Consider the following 21544-nt stretch of genomic DNA (forward strand, 5'->3'; position numbering starts at 1 on the left):
AGTAACATTTCCCTACTCTGTTTCAAAAAAGAATTTAAGATGAATTGTGTTAGAAACAGATCTAATCCTCAGATCTTACCCTGGTTCATAACCTGATGTTGAGTTTAGAAAGTTAAAGTCATTTTTACAAAGGCAGTACTGGATTGTAGTCATGGTGTGAAAATAAAAATTAAGGTAAGTTTTATCCAGGGTTAAAAATGAAAATTGATTCAGAGCTTAAAATTTAATAAAATTAGTGTCAAAATTCTTTTAAGACCAAAGTAATGACCAAAGACACTAAAATTTACAGAGCTTTTTATTTGGATAAGACATATATATATGAATATTAAAGTATCAAGTTCAGAAGACAATGCAATTGCATCATTGGTTTATTATATTAAACCACTGCTACTGCTGTTGCTAAGTCGCTTCAGTTGTGTCAGACTCTGTGCGACCCCATGGACGGCAGCCCACCAGGCTCCCTTGTCCCTGGGATTCTCCAGGCAACAACACTGGAGTGGGTTGCCATTTCCTTCTCCAGCGCATGAAAGTGAAAAGTGAAAGTGAAGTCGTTCAGTCGTGTCCGACCCTCAGGGACCCCATGGACTGCAGCCCACCAGGCTCCTCCATCCATAGGATTTTCCAGGCAAGAGTACTGGAGTGGGGTGCCATTGCCTTCTCCATTAAACCACTAATTTGAGCTATATATGTATATTGTACGTTTTAATTCAGCATTACATACAATTTTTTGTGGCCTTCTTCTGTCATTTGCAGATAGACTGTTTCCACAGGTAAGTGTTAAAGCACATAGCACACATGCACGAGTGCACAAGTGCACACATACAAACACACATTTTTTTAAAGCAGTACATGACACTTTGGCATGTGCTTATAGTCACAGTGGCAAATTTGGTAAGTGAAGACTGGACAGCAGCTAAATCCTGATGAGATCCTGACCCCTGATGTCTTGAACGGTTCTGAAAAAGACACGTCTCTTCTGGGGTGAAGGCACCTCATTGGGAAGACAAGTTAGTTTTCAGAGATTTTGCTTTCATTAAGGTCCTCGAATCCTGTCAATATGTACAGATGTCCATGATACGATCTCAGCAGTGATCCAAAGTGTAAGGAAGTCTGACTGAGCCTTAACTATGTTATTGGTTGAGTATATACCTCATAAACTTTCAGAACTTGCCTGTGGCAGAGAAAAATTAGTCAACCAGAAAGCAACTATTGTATGCCAGAGCTAATCAAAAGAAATTGCAGGTATGGCATATAGAGTAGTGTACAAGCCATTGGAGGAAATAAGGCCAATGGAAAAATACCCAAGATCACAAACATTTAAAAAAAATAAAACTTAAAAACACTGTTTTGGTTAAGTTCTTTTTTTATTTGTTCCCGTTAGCTTAGTCCTTGATAATTGTAGGCTTTCCATACTTGTTGGTTGAATGGGTAGACTAGAAGCCAATATTTACTGAGTCCTTTCTGTGAGCCAAAACAGTATAGTGAGAACTTCTAACTACATTATCACATTTAAACCATGTGATAATTCTATGGGGCATAGTTGCAGAAACTGAGACTTCTGTTACATATTCAAGGTCACCCAGTGAGGGAGGAAGGCAGGATTTGAAGCAAGATCTGTTATCCAAGGTGGTGCTTTTAGTAACTAGAATTTGAGTTCTTAAGGCAGATTAAAGTTTTAACATTTTCATCAGGAGCTAAATTGTTGGTGTACTCTCTAGTTCTGTTCACAGAAACTTTATTTTTTTTTCAATGGCAGTGATTATAGTATGATCATATTGTTGCTACAGTTTTTACTGGCTTATGTAAGACATTTTATTTGGTTTTCTATAAATGCCTCTTTAAGGAACATAGGGACACTGGACTTAAATGTAATTTCAGGTCACTGGTTGACCCAGCTCCAAAAATTCCTGTGAAAATGTTGCTTCCCACGGGTAAAAGATACATTCAGTATATAGGAATTGGTGTACGACATTTTAATTCTTGACACAAAGCCCAGAACTTCTGTGTATAAATGGACTTTGGATCATGTTATGTTATAGCAACCTATCACCTTGGCACCTGGTTATTACCTTACTGACATTTAAATTCCAGGAGAGGTAGAAAAATTGAGTTTTTTTTCCCCCCACTAAATAGTATTTTAAACAAAACTTAACTCCACAGTGGGATTTGGAGTTCACCTCTGAGCTTGTGGAAACGTGAAGAAGGTCTAAGACTAAGGTCAAAATGGTCAAATAGCTTGAAATTTAGTCTGATATTTTTTCCTTGTTAATTGAAAAAGGGATTATTTTCCCTTGCCAGTGAGTGGCTCTTGGGCTGGGAATATTGTATAACCCCCAAAACCATCATAATAAATTAGTCAGGAAATACATAGTTCTAACAATCTTATTTTTTGGCCTGTGGGGACGATATATATGGCTAAGTGAGCCAAGGGGTAGGGTAGGGCAGGATATTTACAAGATGAATGTTGGAGAATTGCATTCTTTGCGCATTCAAGATCTACCATAACTTACTGCACTGATCAAATTCCTATAAAACAAATTCTAGTATGTTGGATCTATAGAAGACATCACCATTTTAGAATAGCTTACTACCTAGAAAAGTCATTTGTTATGCAACTGGATGAATTGGTATGTCTTCCTGACCACCCTTCCATGATGCCATACAATAGATTAGCTCTGTTTTTTATCTTGAGCTATTTTCTCACAGAATACAAGCTGAGACAAACTATGTCCTAACTGGCCATTCCTTTGCAGATGACCTCTTTAGTTTGTTATAAATATGACTGAGTGTATTGCTTAGTCCAAGTTATTTCTTTGAAAATAGCCTGAGTTAAATATGATTTCCAAGAGACAGTCTTAAGATGCAATCTAGAAACAACTAGATTAAGCCACCTCTTTAATCATAGAATCTCCTGTTTGGAAGGTACCTCAAAGGTCACACGGTACAACCACATTAACTACAGTTTATCATTAACCACAATCAGTTAATATTCATCAAATACTTTCCAGTACCTATGCTTCAAAGTTTTTTAATTAAAAAATAGACATTTTAATTTTATTTCCTCTGCTTTTGTTGTCACTTCAAAACCTCTGACATAGTTCCTGGTCAGTTCTATTTGATGCAGCACATTAATGGTCAGGCAAGGAACATGTCTGTGAAAAGTTTGATGGTAGAGTGATACTATGTGACCACTGATAGGTTGTTTTGCCTGATAACCAAGCAAAGGGACTCCTCAGCAGACAGGCTGTCTGGATTTAATGTGGCTCTGATGTTTGCCAGTTCTGTGATTTCCAATGCTGTACCACTGTCTCAAAATCTCAGTGTCCTAATATATCAAAGGGATGGCAATGCACTAACCTCACAATTTTGTTTTAAAGGTCAAATGCAATAACAAACATACATAAGTTAGCCTAGCACTTTACTCACTGTATGTACTTAATTCATGCAGCTATTATTTATAGCATTATGACTGTTATTATCAGGCTTCTCTGGTGGCTCAGACAGTAAAGAATCAGTCTGCAATGCAGGAAGACCTGGGTTTGATCCCTGGGTTGGAAAGATACCCTGGAGGAGGGCATGGCAACCCACTCCAGTATTCTTGCCTGAAGAATCCCCATGGACAGAGGAGCCTGGCAGGCTAATGCCCATGGGGTCACAGAGACATTACTATCACACTGTACTCTCCATGGGGTCACAAAGACTGTTACTATCATACTATGTTCTTTGTGACAGCATAGCACCTGCCATATAATTGTACTTAGCATATATTTATCAGGTGAGTGAATGAAATAAATGAAAGAGATATCTTCTTTTCTATGAGGTAGGTCAGTTAGCATTAGTGAATAGCCCAAACGTTTGTTATATGTTACACTTGTGGGCACCACATGTATTCATAAGTAAGTTATAATAAGATTGTCAAAGTTGGTCAATAATCCCTGCTCACTCTTGGAAATCTAGATCTTGAATACAAGTAAGTTGAGGTTTAGGGAGAAACATGGCATGAGGTCAATGCACCCAGAAGAAAAGCTTGTCATCTTTTATGTACAGCTAAATATAGGAGGCTTGGCTCAGACCTGCTTCATGGCCCAAACAGGTTTGGTAGGTTTGAAGCAAATAAAATCAAGAACAGCTGTTGTTCAAATAAGGTCACGCAAAGACATGGATTCAGTGTCTTTACACTGATTTTAGTTAGTGTTTTTATTTCAAATCCAAAGTGGTGTTGGCTAATTTCCATAGTAGAATCTTGCCATGGTGAGTGTTTTCAAGCAGTTTCTTTTTCTTCCTCATTATTAACAAACAAAAAAAAAGTAAATATCTCTCATTTATTATTGAAAAAAGCAAATGTAGATGAGAAGGAAAATTTTATTGCAGATCATCAATAACATTACTAAACAAAGACATTATTTAAAGAAATAAGATGTATACTATAAACATTTTTAAAAGAAAATAGTTTTTCAAATATATTTTTGAAATATTGAGGGACTGTGATATTTTACAAATTCTTAACAACTTTATATTATCATCTATTACTTTCATTATGGGTTGGTTTATTTCAGTTCAGTGACTGTTTTTTGATTACTTACTCTGTACTAATGATTTGGTCCCTGAGGAGATTGCACAAATAGGGAAAAAGCTAGTTTTAGTTAAAAGTTGGTAAGTGCTCTGATGAGTAGGGGGACACTGTGAGAAAAACCAAACATAGGTTCAGTCAGTTCAGTTCAGTTCAGTCGCTCAGTCATGTCTGACTCTTTGCGACCCCATGAATCGCAGCACGCCAGGCCTCCCTGTCCATCACCAACTCCTGGAGTTCACTCAGACTCACGTCCATCAAGTCAGTGATGCCATCCAGCCATCTCATCCTCTGTCGTCCCCTTCTCCTCCTGCCCCCAATCCCTCCCAGCATCAGAGTCTTTTCCAATGAGTCAACTCTTCACATGAGGTGGCCAAAGTACTGGAGTTTCAGCTTTAGCATCATTCCTTCCAAAGAAATCCCAGGGCTGATCTCCTTCAGAATGGACTGGTTGGATCTCCTTGCAGTCCAAGGGACTCTCAAGAGTCTTCTCCAACACCACAGTTCAAAAGCATCAATTCTTCGGCGCTCAGCTTTTCCTAAAGAAGATGAAACTTGAGATGTGTTTTGAAAGATGATTAGGAGTTAGTCAGAAGGTGGAAGTGGTTGATAGGTTTAGAATATGGCATTTTAGGTAATGGCAGCCAGAGACACGTGGGAAGGAACATGGTGCTCATGAGGAGTGCAAGCCACACAGGACTCTTAGGGTGTGAACTGTAGGGTGAAGAGAGCAAAACATAAGACTGGAGTCATGGACAGAGTCAATCCATCTACTTTATTTAATGAAGTAGCTGTTAACTTCGGGGAAAAAAAGAGCTCACGAGTCAAAGGCTTGTGGGATATACTGGGTTATAAAATGCTATGTGTTTCTTTACTTCACATCTTTTCAGGACCTTTATTATGTCAGTGGCCTTTATGATGTTGGAAATGAGGATATACTATGCAGCATTTTCTAAACTTACTTGAACACAGATCATCTTGCAGTTTTGTGTTTCATCTTGCAAGATTTGTGTTTCATGGGATGTACTTTTGGCACCATTGCTATAGACAATAGGGAGTCTGAAAATAATTTAAAATATTGGAGTATAGTTCATTCTGGTAGCAAAGTAGAGGAAGGATGTAAAGGGAAATCTAATTTTAATCTCTAGGCATCTAAATATTATCTGTCATTGTCCTGGAGTGGCCTAGAGAGAGACAGGAGAGGCCGAACCTTCATCAGTAGACAACAATAATGAAGAGAAGGTGATTGGCTGAGAGGTACTTAGGCATCTATGGGGAACAGAGATCTGATGATTGCCTTCTCCTATTTAATTAGTGGGTTAAAATCAGCAGGATTAGGCAATTAATTGCATGTGAAGGGTGAGGAGTGGATGAATGACTCTATAATGACTCAGGTTCCTGATTTGGAAAAGTTGGTGACAAGTGGTACTTTTGCTGAGATCTGAAAAACTAGAAGGACAACTTAGAACTAGGAATAATGGGAAGGAGACCTTTAGACATATAAATTTTAATGTGTCTAGGGAACAAGTTGAATATTTAAGTGCATGTGGGAGACATGAGTATAGAGTTGTAGTTCAGTCCTTGTGAGTGGATAAGGTTACTCATCCAGGGAGGACCATGAACTATTTTACCAAAAAGCAATTTGCAAAAAGCTATCTTTTTAGGGAATTGCTTTCATAGAATTAGACATTTATAAAATTGCATTTTCCCTAATTGTACAATGGTAAATTGTCATATGCAAATTGACCTAGAGCCACCAGGAAAACGAGGGCATGAGAAGACTAGGACAAAAATGAACCTTTGAATTAAGAGACAGCAGGGAAAAAAGAAGCCCATAAAAGAGAAATGATGGAATGCCACCATATTTTTCACCACGATGATAATTTGTACTGCCAAGCAAATATTTATTTACATAAAAATGATTGCCTCAACAGAAGAATTAATACCAAACTGTTTAAGTTGCAAAATAGCTGGGGAGTTGTTCTTATTCTGTAGTGTGCTTTAAAAAAGGATCCAAGGTCAGGATAATTGAACTTCTTTGTTTCTATCAGGAGTCCACTGTTAACCCAGCTCACCCATTTATATCATGTATTTGGTCCCTTTAACATAGCTCAAACTATACCTAAATCTAACTGCCTTTAATAGTAGATGTATATAGCTAGACACACTACATGCATATAACAGTGGCCAACATGTTTCAAGGTGGAATATAACTATTTTATTTTTGAGACTTCTTGCTTAAATAAGAAATTATGATGATTCTTAGATTCTAGTTTTGTACTCTTTCAAAACTATGAAAGTTTTGAGTAACTTTCAACAACTATGAAAGTTGTATGAGTAAACTCATAGGTTTCTTTTTCAATAATCAGTTATCTTCAAAATTAACTCTCTTATATAGCTTCTGTGGGGCTAAAACCTGTGCCTAGGATCTTGGGTTATCACCAAAGAATAAGTGTGTGGCCTTGTGTGTGGGGACTTTGTGACCTGTAGAACAAACAGAAGACAGGGTTTCTAGTCGCAAGGTTTGTTTATTAAATTATCTTTCTTTTTATTTAATGTTATTTTATTGTGGTAAGAACAAAGATCATAACATGAAATCTACCTTTGTAAGAAAATTTTAAGTGTACAATATTGTTAATTATAGGGCCAGTGTTGTCTAGCAAATCCCTAGAACTTATTTATCTTCATAATTGAGACTTTTTGCCTTTTGATTAGAAACTTCCCACTTTCTCTTCCTTTCAGTCCCTGGCAACCAGCATTTTAGTCTCATTCTATGAGACTGTTTTACATTTCATGTAAAACTGAACTCATGCAGCTTTTGTCCTTCCATTACCAGTTTATTTTATTTAGCAACATGTCTTCACAGGTTGATCATGTTGTCACATACAACCATACATTAGATAGGTTTCAGTGAAAAGGAGGGAAAGGAGTATGTATTATGTTACATTACAAGAGGCTATAAAGCAAGGAGGACAAATAGATCCAAAAGGAAATCAGAGACTAGCTAGGCATCAGTAGTAGCTACTCATTCTCTGAATTCCCTAAAGTTTGAGTTTCAATTATTTGGATAAATGATGAGGATTCATTCCTTAAATGAAGATCCTGGGTTGCAAGCTTCTAAAAAGATAGGATGCATACTTAAACCATATTTGAATGATATTAACATCTGTGAATTAAAGAACTAGTTCTAATACTTTACCTAAATCCAGGCAGCCAGACAATGGTGTCCTGTACATTCACACTGTGAGGTTGGGAATATTTCTTCCACACTGTCTATGCTGTGCTATTCCAGCCCTGGCGTATAAGGGTGGCATGCTGTGTCCATCCTCTTATCCATCCAAATTGTATCTGTATGTTTAGCTGGAGATGTCTTTTCTCCATGAAGGTGTCCTTTCTCTGTTAAGATTTTCTTATCTTCTCTTGTGAATATCTTATTAGTTCTGTATCACTAGTTCATTATTTATTTAGTGTCAATTATGTGTCAGGGCTCCATTCTTGGACCAGAGTTAATAGCAGTAAACTAAACCAAGCTCTCTTTCTCAAGGAATTTACGTGAACTTACTTGACGAAGAAAATAATCTCTTAATAGGTAGATAAAAGGAGAGAAAGGGAGAGAGCTATAAATGGATGGATGGATGAAAGGACAGATGGAAGGACAGATGGATAGAGATATAGTTGATAAAGACTATAAGGGGAAAAAAAAGGAGACAAAATGATAAGAGAATGATCAACGTGTATGTGGTGGCATGCTGATAGCCAGGATGTTATTATTATTATTACTACCATAGCTGTAAGTTCCTTAAAGAGAAGCACTCTATTCTACTTCTCTTATCCTCTCATCAGTGCCCAAGCACAGGGCTTGTTTTGTGTAATAGGCTCAACAGATATTTCTTTATTGACATAGTTTTTCACTTTTAATCCTGATATTTTGGCATCACAAAGGCATAGCTTTAGTTTCCATTGAAATATCAAATTGGTCTAAATAGACTGGCTTAGAGATTTGTTTGGTTTCATATTTATATGCAGAGCAGTATGCTCTAAATAAATCCAAAAGGATTCAATAACAATTTTTGGCAGCAGTTTCTCCTCCATGCTTCTATTTTTTCTTTCTTGGTTTTTTCCCTGATGTCCTTGCATTACTGGGAGATTTCCTAGTGCAGTTAGCGTGGCTCTGCCCAGTGACCTTTCACCCTTGCCCCAACAGATGAAAAAGCTGAATTAGAAAGGAAAGGAGAATCACGACAGAGGTTACTGAAGAGCACTCTTTGGGGCTGAGAGGAGTGGGGGTGTGTAGATGACCTTCTCTCATCCATTTATGCCTCATCCCCTTTAGTTCTTACCAGACCTGTTGAAGAAGGGCACAAACTATTACAAAGGAAAAAAAACTCCTTTTGCCCAAGAAGTTATTAGGGGCAGTGCCAGGAAGAAGAAAAACAGAATGAGAGAGAAGGGAGGAGGAGGGGAAAAGAATAAATCTCAGGGGGTCAAAAATGAACCAGGCCAAAAATTTTGCCCAGCACTTCTATCAGATATGGCATCCCCAGATAGAGTTTCTTAAACCCAGTGAACTTTCAAATGGCATTAGGAAGAATTCCACTTGGAGTTTGGGGAGAATTTATAGTATTCTTGGAAAGGGTTTTTAAACATCACTGGTCTGCAAAGAAACAAAAACAACAATCTGATTTGCTCTGTACTGTTTGCATTTTCCCTCCTATTTATTAATGTAGTCTTACTTTATAAAAACAAATGAAAATTACACTAATTGGGCCTCTGTGAATACAGACCCTTTGCCTGTGCTATGTAATTTCAACCTTACCATGATCCCTGAGAGGGAGACATGATTACTTCCCTGTCACAAAGGAAGAAACCCAAGTTAGAAGGAATTAAGAGCCTTCCCCAAAGCACACAGAAGCGAAGTGTCAGAACAAGGATTTGAGCCCAGGTCTTTGGGACCGCAGTCTGAGTTTAGGAATTCTTTATCTCTTTTAACAAGTGTCAGATTGTTCAGTTGAGAAATTACAGGTATAATATTGATGGCTGAAAAGAGTTATTCTCACCATATCACTCACACATACACAGCCACACACAGATACACAGACATTGGCTATAGAGAGACGTAACTAGAGTAACAAGTAATGTTACCTTCCTTGCTTGCCTAGCATCATATGGGTCTTCTGCCTAATTTCTTTTTCCTGGTCTGATTCTTCTTAGGCCGTGGACAAGTAGTCTGGTTTTTATAGCCATGGTTATTTATAGTCATGTTTTATATGGTTTGGCATGTAGGAACTTATCCTGAAGGTCTCCAAATCCCTTAAGGTGTCAAATAACCCCACCATTGGATAGGAAGGTACTTTTCTAAAAAAAAAAAATTTTATTTTATTTTATTTTTTTTAATTGGAGAGGAAGATACTTTTTATGAAAATCAGGTAAGACTGTGAAGATACGAAAGAGAGGAAGGTTTCTATTAAGTGGACATCAGAAATAAAGATTAAAAGCAAAGAATAAAATTTGCTTTTAGTACTTAGATACTGAAATCCTAATTTGGAGCCTCTCTTTCAAGATACGTGTTATAAAAGTATGGGGAAGTATGGCTTCTAGTTGAAAGCCATGGTGACCTGGGGAAAATCCTTGAGTTATAGTTTCCTTATCTGCAAAATAAAGTTTATTTTAAATCATTCAATGCCAGAATTTTATGATGTTTTAAAATTTCCCTTGTTTAAAATTTCCCTATGTGTTTTTTGAGCCTCTAAAAATGACTCGAATAGTATTCTAAGAATACTTTATTTTCTTAGTTAGTAACTATCTGAATCTTAGACTAATTGTCAAGGGGTCCCTAACCTGTACTTTGTGTTCATAATTCACCTAGAGTTGCATGGATATAATTATTCTCACTATTCTCACTCTAGCTATTTGTAGATCCACTTGGGGTTCATAAGCATGAACTTTCAAGGTTCAGGGCAACAATGTCTGCTCTCATGCTAAGGAGATGTTGGTCACATCGTGCAGTCCGTCTGTGTGGAAAAGCCTCCCTTAGGACCTTTACCTGGGAAACTTGACAGAGCAACCTGTCAGGAGACTGACAGCCAGGGGTAGCAGGCATACAGTAAGTGCACGGAGCCAACATTCTGCTTCTTTGGGTGAGTAAATGCAACAGCCTCAGCCAAGACCATTGGAACAGCTGTCATGCTGAGGTCACGGCACAAGGTTGCAGGACATGGCATCCAGGAGCCATTACAAGGACAGATAGGTAGCACTTCAGCAATGACTGAAGATCAGAAAGAAAAGAGATTCTTTTCAGCTGAGTGGGAGACAGAGGCATAAGGAAATATTTATAACAATTTCCAGTGTAATCTAGAAATGTTTCTATGAAACCCATTGAAACTTTGTAGTAAAACCACAGTAATTCTCTGGTCTCAGTTCTTAGTGGGGACTTTGGGTATGCATAAGAAACAGACATTTTTACCAAATTGAACTCCAGATAAGTAATTCAGCAGATGGCTATGCATTTTTGAATTCCCAAGTATTACCGAACATGTCAGCCTTGTATTTATATATAGTGTGTTCCACCGGTATTAGAGATGCATGCTCTTTCTTTCCATAGTGTATAACAATCTGGTAAGATATATATCTATGCTTTCCTTCCTTTTCATACAAGATTCACCAAAATAATATATATGTATATATATTAATTCTGCCATTTAGAAATATGTTTATCCTATGATTTTATGATCTGTCCTTTTAAAAGTTAGCCTGAATAATTTTGATTTTAAAAACTTTATTTTCTTGATTTTTAAAAAATTGTATTAACATTCTTTCTCCTTTCTGACTAACCCCATAACTGGAAAAGATACTTAATAGTGTATGTGTGAGATTTGAGGGACTTTGCCCTTTGCTTATGGTAGGGCTTAGAGTGTCACATGACAGTCATACATAAAATGATTTAACTTTAAAAAATATTTTTAGAGGGAATTTTGGTAAATTTGGGGTTGTTGTCTTTTGGAGAATCTGATACTCATCAACCAAGGCTGGGGAATTACTGTTCTGAAATTATAAGTTTTCTTAGCAATGATCTCAGAAAAGATTTACAGTGTTTGTAGCTGCCCCCAAAATCATTCTTTTTAAATGAAGAATTGGTCAGAATCAAGAGATATGGCTATAGAGAAAACCCCCATAGACTGGTGATACGTGGGAGAGGAAAACCTGGAAGCATGGGTCCATCCACTGGGAAATTAGACTGTCCACAAGTAGAGGGGCAGAGAGGGAGTGAGACTGGGGGGACGGGGGCAGAGATGATAAGGGGACACCAAGCCCCCTCACTGCTAACCAAAGATAAGGGATGGGAATGTTGGAAATTGCTTCCTTATGTGAAGCGCAGCTCCCTTGTGGGGAACAGGTGCCCAAGACCTAAAGAAAAAAAAAAAATCACACTTCAGGTTATGGCAAGATTATCACAGGGTGCCTGGGCCCTGCAAGTTTCAGCCTCACCCTGGCTTCTTAGGAGGAGTTTTACCCACTCTGTACAAGGCAGACCAGTGGAACCAGGAGAAGCCATGGCATTTGGGAGGCCTGTCTGAGGAGCTGTTCCCATGACTCATTCCTGGCCCCTGAACTTGGCTCCTTCCTCAGAGGTGTGGGAGCCCGGAAGTAGCAAACTTGGTGGAGGAGGGGACAGCAGAGATGGCAAAATTAGTAGACAAGGATGAGAATGTGAAGCTATCGTGGATAGCAATGGATTCTCTGGATAGCAGCTGGACAGGAGGCCAGAGGGGTCCTTGCAACCAGCTAGCCACCAAGAGAGGAGAAGCAGCTGAGTGACACCCCAGAGGGAAGAATTTGGAGGGACTGTTGTTCCAGTGACTCAGCTCGTTTGTCCCTACTTTTTGTTCTGTAACTGTATCTAGGCCTGAAGAAAAGATTTTATGAGTAAAATAAAATTTTAGAAAAATGAAAAGAATTAATAGAGAATGAGAAGAATGAATAAAGCACATATACTGAGTATTAGAGGTTTCTGTGTCCATAAACTGGCTTGATTAGATTGTGCCTTGTTTTGTATGTAGGCCTGCAACTTGTTTTAAGAAAACTGAAAATAAAAGATAATAGGTCTTCCTTTCTTATCACTTCGTGGTTCAAAGTGTTTTCATATGTTTTCCATCATCTATTAAAAATAAAAATAAATAAACAAGGCATGTTTTTCCAATTTTATGGACTAAGAAACCAAGCTCAGGATCATAGTTAAGTTACTATACAAGGTTACATAGTCTATGAGTGAATCAGGATTTGACTCCAGTTCTGCTTTGTTTTTATTTTATTTCTTTTTTGTTTGGATTGTTTGTGTATTTATATGATTAAAAAATCCAACTATAACATCATTAAGAAGTTTCTCTCCAACCCCAGTCCATGTCCACTGTAGTCTCCCCACTTTTATAAACAAAAGATACCATACTGTATGCCCTGTTATATGACTTTTTTAAAAATGCAGTTGGTAATATATCCTGGAGCTCTTTTCTTGTCCATACAGAGAGAGCTTCATTCTTGATTTTTACAACTGTATAGTATTCCCTTGGGTGAATGTTTTACAGTATGTAAGTTTTTGAGTTTGATTGCATTTATCTTTTTTTCTATTACAAACAAGGTTTTAGGGAACAGTTGAACATACATCATCTCATACTCGTGTTTTTATAAGATAATTCCACAAAGCAAACTCTTGGGTGAAAGAATAAATGCATTTATAATTAAATAAAAACTGCCATATTTCTCCTCAGAGTAATTGTATTATTTTTCACTTTCATTTGTAATGTATAAGATTGTCAGTTTCCTTAGAAACTTGCCCACAAATTGGTATTGTCTAACTTTTGAATTTATGCCATTATGATTGTTTAGACTGATTGCTTTATGTAGCCTTAGTTTGCATTTTTCTTTTTTTGGGAAATTCCTTTATTTTAATTTTTTATTGAAGTGTAGTTGATTTATAATATTATGTTAGTTTCAGGTATACAACATAGTGCTTCAAAAATTTTATAGTTTCTATTTCATCTAAAGTTATTGTAATGTATTGGCTATATTTCCTGTGCTATACAATATATCTTCGTATCATATTTTATACATAGTAATTTGTACCTCTTCAGTCAGTTCAGTTCAGTTCAGTCACTCAGTCATGTCCGACTCTTCACGACCCCATGAATTGCAGCACGCCAGGCCTCCCTTTCCATCACCAACTCCCGGAGTTCACTCAGACTCACGTCCATCGAGTCAGTGATGCCATCCAGCCATCTCATCCTCTGTCGTCCCTTCTCCTCTTGCCCCTAATCCCTCCCAGCGTCAGAGTCTTTTCCAATGAGTCAGCTCTTCGCATGAGGTGGCCAAAGTACTGGAGTTTCAGCTTTAGCATCATTCCTTCCAAAGAAATCCCAGGGCTGATCTCCTTCAGAATGGACTGGTTGTACCTCTTAATTCCCTTAATTCTTTGTTTAGCTTTGACATTTATGATAAGGTACAATATTTGTCCTTCTTGGTCTGACTTATTTCACTAAGCATAATACCTTCCAGGTCCATCCATGTTGTTGCAAATGGCAAAATTTATTTTTTATGACTGAGTAGTATTTCAGTGTGTGTGTGTGTGTGTGTGTGTGTGTGTGAGTGTTTATCTGTTCAATCTATTGATCGACATTTAGTTGCTTTCATATCCTGGCTATTGTAAATAATGTTGCCATGGACATTGGTGTGGATATATCTTTTCAAATGAGTGTTTTTCTTTTCTTTACATATATACCTAGAAGTAGAATTTCTGGATCAGATGATAGTTCTATTTTTAATTTTTTGAGGAAATCTCATATTTTCCATAGTAGCTGCATGAATTTGCTTTACTATGAATAGTATACAAGTGTTCCTTTTTGTCCGCATTCTCACCAACATCAGTTATTTGTTGTCTTTTTGATGATAGCAGTTCTGACAGGTGTAAGGTGATACCATTGTTTTGATTTTGCATTTCTCTGATGGTTAATGAAGTTGAACATAATTTCATGGGCCTGTTGGCCAGCTGTGTGTCTTCTTTGGAAATAATGTCTGTTCAAGTTTTCTGCCCATGTTTTAATTGGATTGTTTTTGGCATTGGGTTATTTGAGCTGTTTATATATTTTGGATATTAATCCCTTATCTGTCATATCATTTGAAAATATTTTTCTCTCATTCAGTAGGTTGTCTTATTTTATCAATGGTTTTCTGTGTTCTACAGAAGTTTTTAATTTTATCAGGTCCCATTTGTTTATTTTTGCTTTTATTTCCTTTGCCTGAGGAGACAGATCCAAAAAGAAAAATATTGCTATGATTTATGCAAAGTGTTTTGCCTATGTTTTCTTCTAGAAGTTTTATGGTTAATGGTCTTTAGTTCATTTTGAGTTTATTTTTGTTCATGGTGTGAGAAAATGTTCTAATTTCATTCTTTTACATGGAGCTGTCCAGTTTACCAAGCACCTCCTATTGAAGAGACTGTCTCTTCCCATTGTATATTTTTGCCTCCTTTGTTATAGATTAAATAACCATAAGTGTGTGAGTTAATTTGTAGGCTCTCTATTCTGCTCCACTGATTTTTGTGTCTGGTTTTGTGCCTGAACTACACTGTTTTAATTACAGTAGCTTTGTAGTATAGTCTGAAATCTAGGAGCATGATACTCTCAGCTCTGTTCTTCTTTCTCAAGATTGTTTTGGCATTTGTCTTTTAAGTTATAAATTACAAATAACTTTTTCTCTGTCATTTGCCTTTTGATTTTGTGCCCTTTTTTTTTCAATTTGGTATTCAGACTTTTTTATATTTTTGGTAGTCAAAATGATTAATTTTAGCAATTTTTTAAATGATTCAAGATTGTAAATTAGAAAGGCCTTTTTTAACCTAAGGATATATTTTCTCTTAATAATTTATTTATTTTTAATGTAAACTTAAATTGATATGGAATTTACCTTTGTGTATAGTAAGAAGTATAAAACCAACTTATCTTTTTCTGGATGGACACACAATTGTTCTAACACAATTTACTTTAAAAAATTCTTTACCTACTGACGTGAGATGTCACCTTGCTCATATACTAAATTTGTGTAACTATTTGAGAATGTTTTTTGAAACCATACTTTCTAAAGTGCCAAATTCAATTGTTTCCCTTTCATCATACTTCTTCAGATAAAATAAACTTTTAGTTACTCATCAGTAACATTTTCTGCCATATTTGATGAAAGAATCAAGAGGGAGGTGTGATTATTACCCATATAAGAAAATAATTTGAGGAAAGCCATGTATAAGCCCAGAAGAAAAACAATTCTCCAGATAATATTGCTAGAAAATCCTCAAACAACAGGATTTTGCTTTTTATTTCTAAAGATGTTGCCAAGTCATTCTGTACTACTCAGGAGGTCGTCTTCTACAAGTGGTCAAAGAGGGAAAACCCCACAATACTTAAGGAGAAAAAATGAAACAAAAAACATATCCCTCTCCAAGCATACATTTCCTGCCGCCCCTTTTAATAGGAAACTACAAAGTTTTTGCCATAAAAGAGAAAAGTAATTCACTTAAAAAAAACCTTATCAAGCCAAGTAAGGGGGTTATATTGCATTCATATGTATATAGTTAGACTTAGTTTTCTGGCAGCAGTACTTTTTAGAGTAAATCTTGCTTATTTGTGCAAAGATAGTTTAGGATAGTTTATTGGCAAGTACAAAGATATTGTTTCAGTAACTCTACTGGCATAACAAGATATAAAAATAAGACCAAAGCCAATATCTGTAAGTTCAGTGTGTCCAGGTTAGCATACTTCACACCAGCACTGGGGGAGGTCTAAATCTGTGTCCTCATTTTCCCATAACATTAGCAGAAAATGCAATGCACAACATTTTTAAATGCTTTTTACAGGTTCTTCCTTCTCCAAGACTGATTTAGCTATTAGCCACATTTCCACATTCCCACTATTTTGAAACTACCTTTTTTTTTTTTTTTTTTAAGAGTATCTGTTACTTTCATGTTGCTTAAAACACTGGTCAATTCTTAGTCCTCATATTACTTGATTTAAAAAATACATTTGTCATTGATCACCCATCTTCTTGGCTTCCCAGGTGGTGGCTCAATGGTAAAGAATCCATCAGCCAATGCAGGATACACAGGAGATGCGGGTTCAGTTCCTGGATTGGGAAGATCCCCTGGAGTAGGAAATGGCAACCCACTGCAGTATTCTTGCCTGAAAAAAATCCCATGGAAAGAGTAGGCTGGCGAGCTAAAGTCCATGGGGTCTCAAAGAGTCAGACACAACTGAGCTCGCACACACGCACCCACATTCTTGAAACATACTTCACTTGGTTTCCAAGATACATACTTTCCTGTTTTGTTTTGTTTTCCTACTTCACTGGCTACCTCTCTTCAGGATTTTTTGCTCATTCCTAATCTCTTGACTTTAGGGCTTTTCAGGGTCCAGTCTTAGATATTTTCTCTCTCTGCCCACCCTCGTTCCCTTGGTGATTGCCTCTGCTCTCACATCTTCCAATACCACCTAACTCCCCCTGATGATATTGATTTATATGTCCATTGTGGACCACGTCCCTAACCTAGAAGTCATATATCCAACTACATACCAGCCGTCTCTTCAATAAGTATCTCAAATTTAGCATGTCTGAAGCTAAGCTTCTATTCTCTCTTTCCTAAGTCGGCACATAGTCTTCTCCATCTCAGTTAACAAAACTTAGTTGTGCATTTCCTTAGGTCAGAACCTCGAGACATCTCTCACACACATCATTCAAGACACCAGGAAATCTTTTGGCCTCAGCTTCAAAATATTTACCTGAGCACTTATCTCCATAACTGTTGCCCTTATTGAAGCCACCATCATCTGGCTCATTCAAAGAGCCTCCCCAATGAGCTCTAGGTTTTTGTCCTTGCCCTTCCACAGAGTAACTATCCCTTTAAGATTGTAAGATAGGTCATACTCCTCTGTTTTAAGAATTCAAAGTGGCTTCTCATCTCAGAATAAAAACCAGTGTTGTTAAACTGGCCACCAAGGCCCTTTCTAATCTTTATCTCCTCTGCTCTGCTCCGACATCATCTCCTAATTCTGTACTTCTCCAGACTCACTGACCTTTCCACTGCTCCTTGATTCATAAGCTCACTCTATTAGTTTTCTATGGGAGAAGGCAATGGCACCCCACTCCAGTACTCTTGCTTGGAAAATCCCATGGACGGAGGAGCCTGGTGGGCTGCGGTCCATGGGGTCGCTAAGAGTCAGACACAACTGAGCGACTTCACTTTCACTTTTCACTTTCATGCATTGGAGAAGGAAGTGGCAACCCACTCCAGTGTCCTTGCCTGGAGAATCCCAGGGACGGAGAAGCCTGGTGGGCTGCCGTCCATGGGGTCGCACAGAGTCGGACACGACTGAAGTGACTTAGCATATATTGCTACTGTAATAGGTTACCACAAACTTAATAGTTTAAAGTAACACAGATTTACTATGTTACAGTTTTGTAGGTCACAAGTTAGACACAGGTCTCACTTGCCTAAAATCCAGATGTTAGGAGGTCTGTGTTCTCTTCTGGAGGCTGTAGAAGTAAATTAATTTCCTTTTCTTTTCCGCCTTCTAGAGGTCACCCACATTCGTTGGCTTGTGGTACTTTTTCTTCATCTTCAAAGCAAAAAAGATTGTATCTCTCTGATCCTTCTCCCATTGTCGTATATCCGTATGACCCAGGCCAGGAAAGGTGCTTTGATTTTTAAGGACTCAATGTAATTAGATTGGGCCCACTTGGATAATCTCTTCATCTCAGGGTTGGTAACCTTATTAATATCTGAAAAGTCCCTTTTGCCATGTAAGATAACACATTTAAAATTCCAGGGATTAGGATATCTTTGGGGAGAGGCATTATTTTGCCTAGCATACTTGTCTCCTTAAATACTAGCTCATATTTTACCTTTCCAGTGAGTTTTTCCTGACTATCCTATTTAAATCCACCTTCATCAGTTTTCCCTCTCTTATTTTCCTATTTAGTTTGTAATAACACTGGTCCCCAAGTAATATACTATGTGGTATATGTTAATAATTTAGCTTGATTTTTCTCTATCCTGTCATCAGAATATAAGCAGTGTGATATGAAAGTTATGAAAATTGATCTGTTTATTTCATTCTCTACCTACAATATCTAGAGCAGTGCCTATCATACAGTAATGCCTTCAATAGATATTGAATGAATGAATTAAAGAAAGTGGGGATTAAAACACAAAAATCTCACCTCGTTTCTAAGACAGACTTTCCAAATCAAGGGATGAAATATATTTTGAACCAGTATCCTCATGGACTCATCATTATATAACATTTCCTTTTTGTCTGATGGACTTTGCTGCTGCTGCTGCTGCTAAATCGCGTCAGTCGTGTCCGACTCTGTGCGACCCCATAGACGGAAGCCCACCAGGCTCCTCTGTCCCTGAGATTCTCTAGGCAAGAACACTGGAGTGGGTTGCCATTTCCTTCTCCAATGCATGAAAGTGAAAAGTGAAAGTGAAGTCGCTCAGTTGTGTCCAACTCTTAGCGACCCCATGGACTGTAGCCTACCAGGCCCCTCTGTCCATGGGATTTCCCAGGCAAGAGTACTGGAGTGGGGTGCCATTGCCTTCTCCGCTGATGGACTTTATCCACTATGTATTAAGTAATTGAATTTACTGTATTTTAGCATATGTATAGTGACATAGTGTATCTTCAGCCCTTTAACAGGGCCTTATTCATAAAGGAAATAGATAACACACATCATTTGGTCTAATTTGATCTATAATGTGTTGATTTCATAACTAACAAATTAAGGATGATTCCCTCTCTTCCTCGTTTTCTAAGTGTTTTGTTTTTCTTTTTTTTTTAACCCATAAATGGGTGTCACATTTTGTCAAGTGCTTTTTTGGTATCAGTTATCGGGATAGGGTGATTTTTCATTACCCTGTTAATATGGTGGGTCATATTGATTGATTTTCAGATGTTGAACCAGTGTTGTATCTTTGAAATAAACTCTATTTGTTCATAGTGTAATTCTTTTTATATGTTCCTAGGTTTTATTTTCTAATGTTTTGTGAAGAATTTTTTGCTCATATGTTCATGAGGGAAATTGCCTATAGTTTTCATTTTTGTACTGTCTTTGTCTTGTTTCAGTATCAGGGTAATAGGGGTTTCATGGAATAAGTTGAGAAGTGTCCCTCCTCTTCTATTTTCTAGAAGAGATTGTGAAAAAGTTCTGGCCAGAGAAATAAGGTAAAAAAGGGAAATAAAAGACATATAAACTAGGAAGAAATAAACTGCCCCTATTTGCAGATGACATGATGGTCTATGTTTAAAAAAAAAACAAAACTCTAAGAAATCTACCAAAAACTTCTAGAAGTAATAAGTGAGTTCAGGAAGTTAACAGGATATAAAATAAACATTCAAAAATCAGGCTTCCCTGGTGGTCCAGTGGTTAAAAGTCAGCACTTCCACTACAGGGGGCGTGGGTTAGATCCCTGGTCAGGGAAGTTCTGCATGCTGCATGGTGCAGCCAAAAAAAAGAAAAAAAAAATTTCTATATTTTAACAATGAAAATATAGAAACCCAAATTAAATAAAAATGCCATTTATAGCCACTCAAAAACTTAAAATAGATATAAATTTAATAAAATATGCAGTACGTGTATGCTGGAAACTATAAAACACTGATGAAAGAAATAAAAGATCTAAAATGGAAAGACAAACCATGTCCATGGATTTAAAGTCTCAATATAGTAAAGCATTGTAAACATGTCAGTTCTCCCCGGATTAACATGCAGAACCTCTAAATATCTCAGCAAGATTTTTTATAGATGTAGCTAGGCGGTGTTATTCTAAAATTATATGGAAAAGCAAAGGAACTAGACTAGCTTAAACAATTTTTAAAAAGAATAATAAATTGGTAAGAATCACTCCACCTGACTTCAAGAATGATATACTATAGAAACTAAGACTGTAGTGGAACTGGTTAAAGGAGAGGCACAGAGATCAGTGGGATAGAAGAAAGGACTTAGAAATAAACCCAGACATATATAGCCAGTTGATTTTTTTTCTAAAGGTAATTCAGTGAAAGATAAATAATCTTCTCAATAAATGGTGCTGGAGCAGTTGGCTATCCACAAACGAACACTGTTTCAACTTAAACCTCACACGTTATATAAAAATTAACATAAAATATTAGTACATTTAAATGTAAAATGTAAAAATATAAAATTCTAGGGGATCTTCCCAACCCAGGGGTCGAACCCCTGTCTCCTGCATTGCTGGCAGATTCTTTACCATCTGAGCCACCAGGGAAGCCCTATATGAGTCTATACACATAAAACAGAAAAAGCCCAGCAAAGATTTGCTTTCAGATAAGTTTAGCTCTTACACCATCTGAGGTGATGGTGTAAATTGAACCATAAAATTTGTCCCATCTGGAGAAAAGAAATACAAGTATAATTTGGTTATATTGCAGTTTTGATCCCAGACTACTACAATAAAGTGAATATCCCAATTAAAAAAAAATGATATCGAACTAGCACTGCCTTCTAGTAAACTGTGTCCCCAAATTTTGAAGAGCACATGTGTATGCACCCTTGTTCCTTTTGCTCTTTGCAGCCAAGAGAGCAACATGGGTCACCAGAAGCTCTACTGGAGACATCTGAGAAAATTTGTCCAGGGTTCTCATTCTTGCCAGGTCTACTCAAACCGGCAGAGTCTAATTTGGAAATATGGCCTCAATATGTGCCATCAGTGCTTCTTCCAGTACACAAAACATGGACTTCATTAAATGAAGTTAAGTTACTAAGTGAATTTTTTAAATGGATCATCCAGCACATCTATGTTATGCAGAAACAATACTAGATCTTTGTATATAAAATAGAAGTTGAAAAACTTAAAAAAAGAACTATACATGCTCATTGTAATAATGTCCAATTCAGAATAATTACATAAGATATGAC

General features: G+C 37.1%; 1 protein-coding gene across 1 annotated transcript in view; it reads left to right on the top strand.

The window, feature by feature from the left end:
* ANGPT1 (angiopoietin 1) overlaps nucleotides 1-21544 on the top strand; it is a 472143-nt gene that overhangs the window by 134667 nt on the left and 315932 nt on the right. The gene's annotated exons all lie outside the window — the stretch shown is intronic.

Source organism: Bos indicus, chromosome 14, assembly GCF_029378745.1.
Source record: "Bos indicus isolate NIAB-ARS_2022 breed Sahiwal x Tharparkar chromosome 14, NIAB-ARS_B.indTharparkar_mat_pri_1.0, whole genome shotgun sequence".
NCBI classification, from domain to species: domain Eukaryota; kingdom Metazoa; phylum Chordata; class Mammalia; order Artiodactyla; family Bovidae; genus Bos; species Bos indicus.